This window comes from Salmo salar, chromosome 06, assembly GCF_965601325.2.
Source record: "Salmo salar chromosome 06, fSalSal1, whole genome shotgun sequence".
In the NCBI taxonomy this organism is placed as follows: domain Eukaryota; kingdom Metazoa; phylum Chordata; class Actinopteri; order Salmoniformes; family Salmonidae; genus Salmo; species Salmo salar.
In genome coordinates this window covers 94,446,284-94,455,126 of record NC_138296.1, presented here as the reverse complement: position 1 = coordinate 94,455,126, position 8,843 = coordinate 94,446,284, and the positions used below count along the sequence as shown (strand labels likewise).

General features: G+C 45.2%; 1 long non-coding RNA gene across 1 annotated transcript; it reads right to left on the bottom strand.

The window, feature by feature from the left end:
* Positions 1-2,397: 2,397 nt before the first annotated feature.
* Positions 2,398-6,687, bottom strand: LOC106608323 (uncharacterized). The gene is made up of 2 exons (XR_006770377.2): positions 3,667-6,687; positions 2,398-3,282 (listed from the first exon to the last, which is right to left on the bottom strand). It is a non-coding gene; the product is annotated as an uncharacterized LOC106608323 (long non-coding RNA).
* Between the last annotated feature and the right edge of the window lie 2,156 nt (positions 6,688-8,843).

Here is an 8,843-nt window from a genome sequence, read left to right as displayed (position 1 = left end):
GACAGGAAAATGGTTAAATTTACATACTCCTCTGTCCAGTGTCTGCTTTCTTTTGATCATCTTAATCTTTTCTTTTTATTGTCCAGTCTGAGATATGGCTTTTTCTTTGCAACTCTGCCTAGAAGGCCAGCATCCCGGAGTCGCCTCTTCACTGTTGACGTTGAGACTGGTGTTTTGCGGGTACTATTTAATGAAGCTGCCAGTTGAGGACTTGTGAGGCGTCTGTTTCTCAAACTAGACACTCTAATGTACTTGTCCTCTTGCTTAGTTGTGCACCGGGGCCTCCCACTCCTCTTTCTATTCTGGTTAGAGACAGTTTGCGCTGTTCTGTGAAGGGAGTAGTACACAGCGTTGTACAAGATCTTCACTTTCTTGGCAATTTCTCGCATGGAATAGCCTTCATTTCTCAGAACAAGAATAGACTGACGAGTTTCGGAAGAAAGTTTTGTTTCTGGCCATTTTGAGCCTGTAATCGAACTCACAAATGCTGATGCTCCAGATACTCAACTAGTCTAAAGAAGGCCAGTTTTATTGCCTCTTTAATCAGGACCACAGTTTTATTGCCACTTTAATCAGGACCACAGTTTTCAGTTGTGCTAATGTAACCGATGTGAAATGGCTAGTTAGTTAGCGGTGGTGCGCGCTAATAGCGTTTCAATCAGTGACGTCACTCGCTCTGAGACTTGAAGTAGGGTTTCCCCTTGCGTTGCAAGGGCCGTGGCTTTTGTGGCGCGATGGGTAACGATGCTTCGTGGGTGTCAGTTGTTGATGTGTGCAAGGGTCCCTGGTTCAAGCCCAGGTTGGGGCGAATAGAGGGACGGAACCTACACTGTTACATTGGTGCCGTGACCCAGATCATTGGTTGCTGCGGAAAAGGAGGAGGTCAAAAGGGGGGTGAGTGTAACCGATGTGAAATGGCTAGTTAGTTAGCGGTGGTGTGCGCTAATAGCGTTTCAATCAGTGACGTCACTTGCTCTGAGACCTGAAGTGGTTGTTCCCCTTCCGTTGCAAGGGGCGCGATGGGCAATGATGCTTCGTGGGGTGTCAGTTGTTGATGTGTGCAAGGGTCCCTGGTTCGAGCACAGGTTGGGGCGAAGAGAGGGACGGAACCTACACTGTTATACTAACATAATTGCGAAAGGGTTTCTAATGATCAGTTAGCCTTTTAAAATTATAAACTTGGATTAGCTAACACAACGTGCCATTGGAACATAGGAGTGATGGTTGCTGATAATGGGCCTCTGTACGCCTATGTAGATATTCCATTAAAAATCAGCCGTTTCTAGCTACAATAATCATTTACAACATTAACAATGTCTACACTGTATTCCTGATCAATTTGATGTTATTTTAATGGACCAAAAATGTGCTTTTATTTCAAAAACAGTGACCGCAAACTTTTGAATGGTAGTGTATATGTGTATTTATATATGTATGTATTGTATGCATGTGTATATACATTTATACATATGTGGGTATGTATCAAATCAAAATCAAATCAAACTTTATTTGTCACATGCGCAAAATACAACATGTGTAGACCTTACCGTGAAATGCTTACTTACAAGCCCTTAACCAACAGTGCCGTCACCTCCCTGACCAAGGCCCTTCTCCCCTGATTGCTCAGTTTGGCCGGGCGGCCAGCTCTAGGAAGAGTCTTGGTGGTTCCAAACTTCTTCCATTTAAGAATGATGGAGGCTACTGTGTTCTTAGGGACCTTTAACGTTGGAGATATTTTTTGGGGCACCCTTCCCCAGATCTGTGCCTTGACACAATCCTGTCTCGGAGCGCTACGGACAATTGTTTTTTTTTCCTCTGGCATGCACTGTCAACTGTGGGACCTTATATAGACAGGTATTGTACCTTTCCAAATCATGAATTTACCACAGGTGGCCTCCAATCAAGTTGTAGAAACATCTCAAGGATGATCAATGGAAACAGGATGTACCTGAGATCAATTTCGAGTCTCATAGCAAAGGATCTGAATACTTATGTAAATAAGGTATTTCTGTTTTCACTTTGTAATAAATGTACAAAAAACCCCAGCTGTTTTTGCTTTATCATTCTGGGGTATTGTGTGTAGATTGCTGAGGAAAAACATTTATTTAATACATTTCAGAATAAGGCTGTAACGTTACAAAATGTGTAAAAAGTCAAGGGGTCTGAATACTTTCCCGAAGGCGCTGTATATATATATATATATAAAGATTTACAAAACATATTTATGGGTGATTGGAAATTATGCAGACAATTACATCTATCTGTAATATTAAATCTGATCTACCCCCTAAAATACTGTAGCTATCTATCTATGACCAAAAGGGGTCCCCATCATATTTCCAGATTTTATTTTCATATCACAACAACTTAATGCAAACATCAGAGATAAAAGCACAATCACATCTTTAATTCTTTATTTTTCAAGCACAATAATAAACAAGACCGAAACATACAGTATGAAAAGGAAGAGGAATCCATAGTGTACAAAATGTTGTTCATTAACACCTGATTTATGTAGACACAGAACACATTAACACCTGATTTATGTAGACACAGAACACATTAACACCTGATTTATGTAGACACAGAACACATTAACACCTGATTTATGTAGACACAGAACACATTAACACCTGATTTATGTAGACACAGAACACATTAACACCTGATTTATGTAGACACAGAACACATTAACACCTGATTTATGTAGACACAGAACACATTAACACCTGATTTATGTAGACACAGAACACATTAACACCTGATTTATGTAGACACAGAACACATTAACACCTGATTTATGTAGACACAGAACACATTAACACCTGATTTATGTAGACACAGAACACATTAACGCCTGATTTATGTAGACACAAAAACATGCAGCAGTAGGGCTACTCTGTCTTTCGTTCCCGCTGCGGGTGTCTGTCTGTCTGTCTGTCTGTCTGCTGACTGAGTTCACGACGCAGTAGCTGGTTGAAGGGGACCAAACCTCACTGAAACACCTGACTTGGTTCCGTTTGACCAGCCACAGCAAGGCGTGCTGCTTTAGGACGACAGGGAGAACGAGAGAAAGAGAGGGAAGGAGGGAAAGAGAGGGGGGAAATAGAAGAGATGGGTGAGAGTGGGGAGGAGGAGGAGGAGGAGGAGAGAGGGAAAAGTAGGGAGAAAGAGATGGTAGAGAAGGAGGACGAAAGACAATAAAACGAAGAGATGGTAGAGAAAGCGGCTGTTGGGAGTTGTGATGATGTCTGAGTTCAGAAACGTCCTCTTTTCCCTTACCTGTTTAGAGAGAGAGAGGAGAGAGAGAGAGAGAGAGATGCAGAGAGAGAGAGAGGGAGAGAGAGAGAGCGAGAGAGAGAAAGAGAGAAAGAAAGAAGGAGGTCAGTAAAGAACACAGGGATGACATGGGACTATAACATACAGTACGTGTGTATATATTTATTTTTGGGGGGGGTTGGGGGCCCCCAAAGCTCGTGGGATATATGGAGCAGTCATCATCACCACTACTATTACATCACTCCCAGAACCATCAAAGCTGAAAACTGATCAGACCACGTTTCATCAACCAGTCGACTAGACAGACATTGAGACAGTGATGTTACTAAGCAGAGTAGACTTCTCCTATACTATTAGAGATACAAACAGCCAATCAACACACCCCACCCCCACTCCCAATGACAGCTCCACCTCTTTCTCTCCCTCCTTTTTCCCATAACCCCGTTCTTCTGTTGCTGTAACTGAGGACAGCTGTGGTCTGTCAATCCCCACTGACGGTCCGCAGGGCTGGGCTGGAACTGTCCTGTGGGTACCTGCCTGAAACGAAGGTTACGTCCCCAAATGGCACCCTATTCTCCACGGGCCTTGGTCAAAAGTAGTGCACTATCTAGGGAACAGGGTGCCATTTTAGACGTAGGCCGGCTTGAGGCTACAACAGCTCTACGGTTAGCTAACTATCACATGTGTGTGGGCTGAAGGACACGGCATGAGGAACAGTGTTATCACCTGTTGGCTGGGTCACACACACACACACACACACACACACACACACACACACACACACACACACACACACACACACACACACACACACACACACACACACACACACACCACACACACACACACCACACACACACACACACACACACACACACACACACATCTAAACATGTTCTAATTTGTTTTAGGCCTTCAGGGTAAAAAGTCTGAATCAAGTACATTTCTAAATTCCATTAGTCCTATATCCTCCTCCAATGAAAGATGTCATTCACTCGTATAGCCCAGAAGTCAACACAAAATCCTCTTCTCAGTTTGGCGCACCAGTCCCCTTGTAACCACACACTTCCTTACATTCCATAACAGCAGTATTCATATGGTGATATAAGGAAGCATGTCTTCACAGGAGGCAACAACAGGATTTCCTCCCTGACAGGCCGGCCCCGAGCCGGAGGACACAAAGCACCATTTCATTACCGCACAGTCACAGGGCAACGTGAGCAGACCCTTAACTGTCTCTGCCTAACAATGGTTAACTGTGAAGGAGAGAGTATAGGGCTGCATACTTAAATGGAAACCTATTCCATATATAGTGCACTTATTTTGGCCACAGCCCTATGGACTCTGCTCAATTGTAGTGCCCTACACAGGGAATAGGGGGTCATATGATACACAATCCTGGTGATAGAGAGAGCGAGATGGAGAGAGAGAGAGAGAGAGAGAGAGAGAGAGAGAGAGAGAGAGAGAGAGAGAGTTCCCTCCATAATCACCTTAATATGAAAATATGTAGGTTAACCTGAATGTGATGTATAGGAAGTGGGTAGTAGCAGGACTGGATGAAATAAAACATTTTGCTGTTAAATGTATGTGCATTAGAAGTGGTTAGAGCGTTGGGCCAGTAACCCGGAAGGTTGTTAGATCGAATCCCCGAGCTGACAAGGTAAAGATCTGTCGTTCTGCCCCCGAACAAGGCAGTTAACTCCATTGTTCCTAGGCCGTCATTGAAAATAATAATTTGTTCTTAACGGACTTGCCTAGTTTAAAAAAAAGGTTAAATAAAAAAAAGGTTAAATCTTGTTCAATTTACAAGTCTTAAATCTCTCTCTCTCTCCCTCTCTATCAGCCGGACTGCATCTCATATGACTCCCTGTGTAGGGCACTACTATTGAGCAGAGTCCATAGGGCTGTGGTCAAAATAAGTGCACTATATATGGAATAGGTTTCCATTTAGTATACAGCCCTATCTATGATCTTTCACTCTTCTATCACTGTCATTGCAACATAGCCTACATTATTTCAGTCTAAGGAGGATAAGTTGGATGGATAACGTCAGTCTAAAGAGGATAAGTTGGATGGATAACGTCAGTCTAAGGAAGATAAGTTGGATGGATAACGTCAGTCTAAGGAGGATAAGTTGGATGGATAACGTCAGTCTAAGGAGGATAAGTTGGATGGATAACGACAGTCTAAGGAGGATAAGTCGGATGGATAACGTCAGTCTAAGGAGGATAAGTTGGATGGATAACGACAGTCTAAGGAGGATAAGTTGGATGGATAACGTCAGTCTAAGGAGGATAAGTCGGATGGATAACGTCATTCTAAAGAGGATAAGTTGATGGATAGCGTCAGTCTAAGGAGGATAAGTTGGATGGATAACGTCAGTCTAAGGAGGATAAGTTGGATGGATAACGACAGTCTAAGGAGGATAAGTCGGATGGATAACGTCAGTCTAAGGAGGATAAGTTGGATGGATAACGACAGTCTAAGGAGGATAAGTTGATGGATAGCGTCAGTCTAAGGAGGATAAGTTGGATGGATAACGTCAGTCTAAGGAGGATAAGTCGGATGGATAACGTCAGTCTAAGGAGGATAAGTCGGATGGATAACATCAGTCTAAGGAGAATAAGTTGGATGGATAACATCAGTCTAAAGAGGATAAGTTGGATGGATAATTCTGCAGCCATATTAGATGACCGGCTGTCTGTCCTTTCCCTCGATGGTAAGTAACTTTAGACAGCATGTGTCTACATAACTCAGAGGGGTGAGGCTGGCTGACCTCTACCACATAAAGGTCATTTACCATGACTTCAGCATTGAGATGACTCAACAACTAAACTGGCTTTAAGACAACTAAGACTGATGAAAGTATAGACAACGTAAATGTTACATGATAAAAACGTGTTACAGTAAATTTACAACACATATCATTTTCTGTACCTTTTCTGTGATTCACTGTCTCGTCCACATCCCAGAATCCTCCTCGTCTCCACTCGTAGTGTTTGTGTTTGTGTGTCAAAGTACCGGCACACACAGGCTGGTCTTAGGAAGAAGGCCATGCAGGCAGTCACTCCACTTTTCTAGACTGAGTCTATGCAGACCAGGCTCCACTGAAAACACTATGCTTAAAATTCTACCTTAAATCCTACCTCTTCCCTTCTCTGCAACAAATTCTTAGAACCTAGAATGAATTCTAAGAACTTTCAAAAATCTAAAAGGACAATGACAAACCAACAGCAACTGACATGGTCCTCACTTTCCTGCCACTCCACTGTAGATCAAAGACACAAACCTTGCGACACCTCAGCCTCAGGTAACAGAAGCATGCCTTCAGGCCCCCCAGATTACACACTGGTTTTCCTCCAGAACACCCCTCTCCTCTCCTAGAGAACAACCCTCTCCTCTCCTCTCCTCTCCCTCTCCTCTCCTCTCCTCTCCTCTCCTCTCCTCTCCTCTCCTCTCCTCTCCTCTCCTCCTCCTCTCCTCTCCTCTCCTCTCCTCTCCTCTCCTCTCCTCTCCTGTCCTCTCCTCTCCTGTCCTCCAGAACACCCCTCTCCTCTCCTAGAGAACAACCCGGCTCCTCTCCTCTCTTCTCCTCTCCTGTCCTCCAGAACACCCCTCTCCTCTCCTAGAGAACACCCCGTCTCCTCTCCTCTCCTCTCCTCTCCTCTCCTCTCCTCTCCTCTCCTCTCCTCTCCTCTCCTCTCTCTCCTCCTCTCCTCTCCTCTCCTCTCCTCTCCTCCTCCTCTCCTCTCCTCTCCTCTCCTCACCTGACAGAGGCGTCATGTCCTGCTACTGCTTCAGAGTGCCGTTGTCCCAACGTCGTAAACCACAGATAGAGAGACATCACCTAACAACTGTTCCAACACCTGCTGCTGGCCCCCCGTCCCTCCCCGTCCCGTCCCGTCCCCTCCCCGTCCCCTCCCCGTCCCGTCCCATCCCCCGATCCCACTCTCAGCTCAAATGGCACAGCAAATCAAGGGGATTTGATAGTGAGAGGGCACAGAACATGTGACTCTCTCAAAGCTATACTTTAGGTTTTACATAGATTAAAAGATTGTAAAAAATGACTCTCCACATTACTTAAAGCAACTATCAGAAACATTCTACTTCACTCAGAAGCTTTTAACTTTTTATAAACTAGAAGCAGAACTTCCAGAGAAATAGTTTGTAAACAATTTTTTTTTTTTTACCTGAAAAGCTGAATGATAACAGTTCCATTGAACCCACAGACCTCCTCTACCAGAATGTCTCCACGACACCACACCTGGTGCCACAACGCCAAACTAAATCACCACAATCTGGCACAGTCACCAAACCGCTCCTAGGCCCTCAACATCACTCAGAACACCCCGACCAGATCTAGATCCAGTCCTCAACCTCTCTCTCTCTCCTCTCTCTCTCTCTCTCTCTCTCTCTCCCTCTCTCTCTCTCTCCCTCCCTCTCTCTCTCTCTCTCTCTCTCTCTCTCTCTCTCTCTCTCTCTCTCTCTCTTCCCCCCTCTCTCTCTCTCCCTCTCTCTCTCTCTCTCCCTCTCTCTCTCTCTCTCTCTCTCTCTCTCTCTCTCTCTCTCTCTCTCTCTCTCTTCTCTCCCTCCCTCCCTCCTTCCTTCCTTCTACCCTGTGCTGCTGTCCTCTCCTGCTGTAACAGTCCTCAACCTTTCTCTCTCTCCTTCTCTCCTGTGCTGTTCTCTCCTCTCCTGTCCTATCCTCCTGTCGTACCATCCTGATCTGGATTGTGCCCAGATCAGACCTCCTCTCCCGGCCTTTTCTATCCCCAGGGTGTCCCCCCCCCACCCCCCACACCCCACCCTCCACCGCGGCCTGCCCCCCTCCCCAGCCCCAGCAGAGAGCAGCGGCCTGCCACCTGTCGGTGTCCCTCTGAAGCCTGGGCCTCGCCTGCACCTCCTGTCCAGCCCAATCAGAGCCTGACAGGGGGCAACGAGCTTGTGAAATCACACCTCTCAGCTGTTCGCACTCAGCCCGAGATACCCTACACCCCTGCCCGCCCGCCGGACGTTTCCTACCCTACACCCCCTCTTCTCTTACACCGAATGTCAATAGCGCCTTTTGATAAAAAGAAAGAAGGAGTAAGAACCCGGGTAGAACTCGGACCCGGGAAACAACTGCTCTTGGCTTGGGGGGGGGGGGGGGTACAGTCATGTTCAACAGAACAGCAGTCACTGACATAGCTGAAGAAAAGCTAGGATTTCATCCCTCTTTGGTTCCTAGAGAGTCATACACGGAGTGAGTGATCAAAGTAGTAGTTCAACTCGGCGGTCTGAGCACTTTGCCAGTTGCTGCCAAGTAGGTGTAAGAGTAGCCAATAGTATTTCAGTCTTTAAATCCAATTGTTTCATTTCTTTATTCCAGCTTTTAAGGGTGTTTTCACATATCCCTGTCTGATCATCATACTATACCTAATCTGGTCTATAATATTTTTTTTTTTTAAACGTTTCAAATTCGTTGTGAACATTTTCTACGGGCTACTAAAAAACTCACACATGCTTTCTTCAATGGACCGGTGATATAAAAAAATAAAATAAAATATCTGTGGAGTTAGTGACTG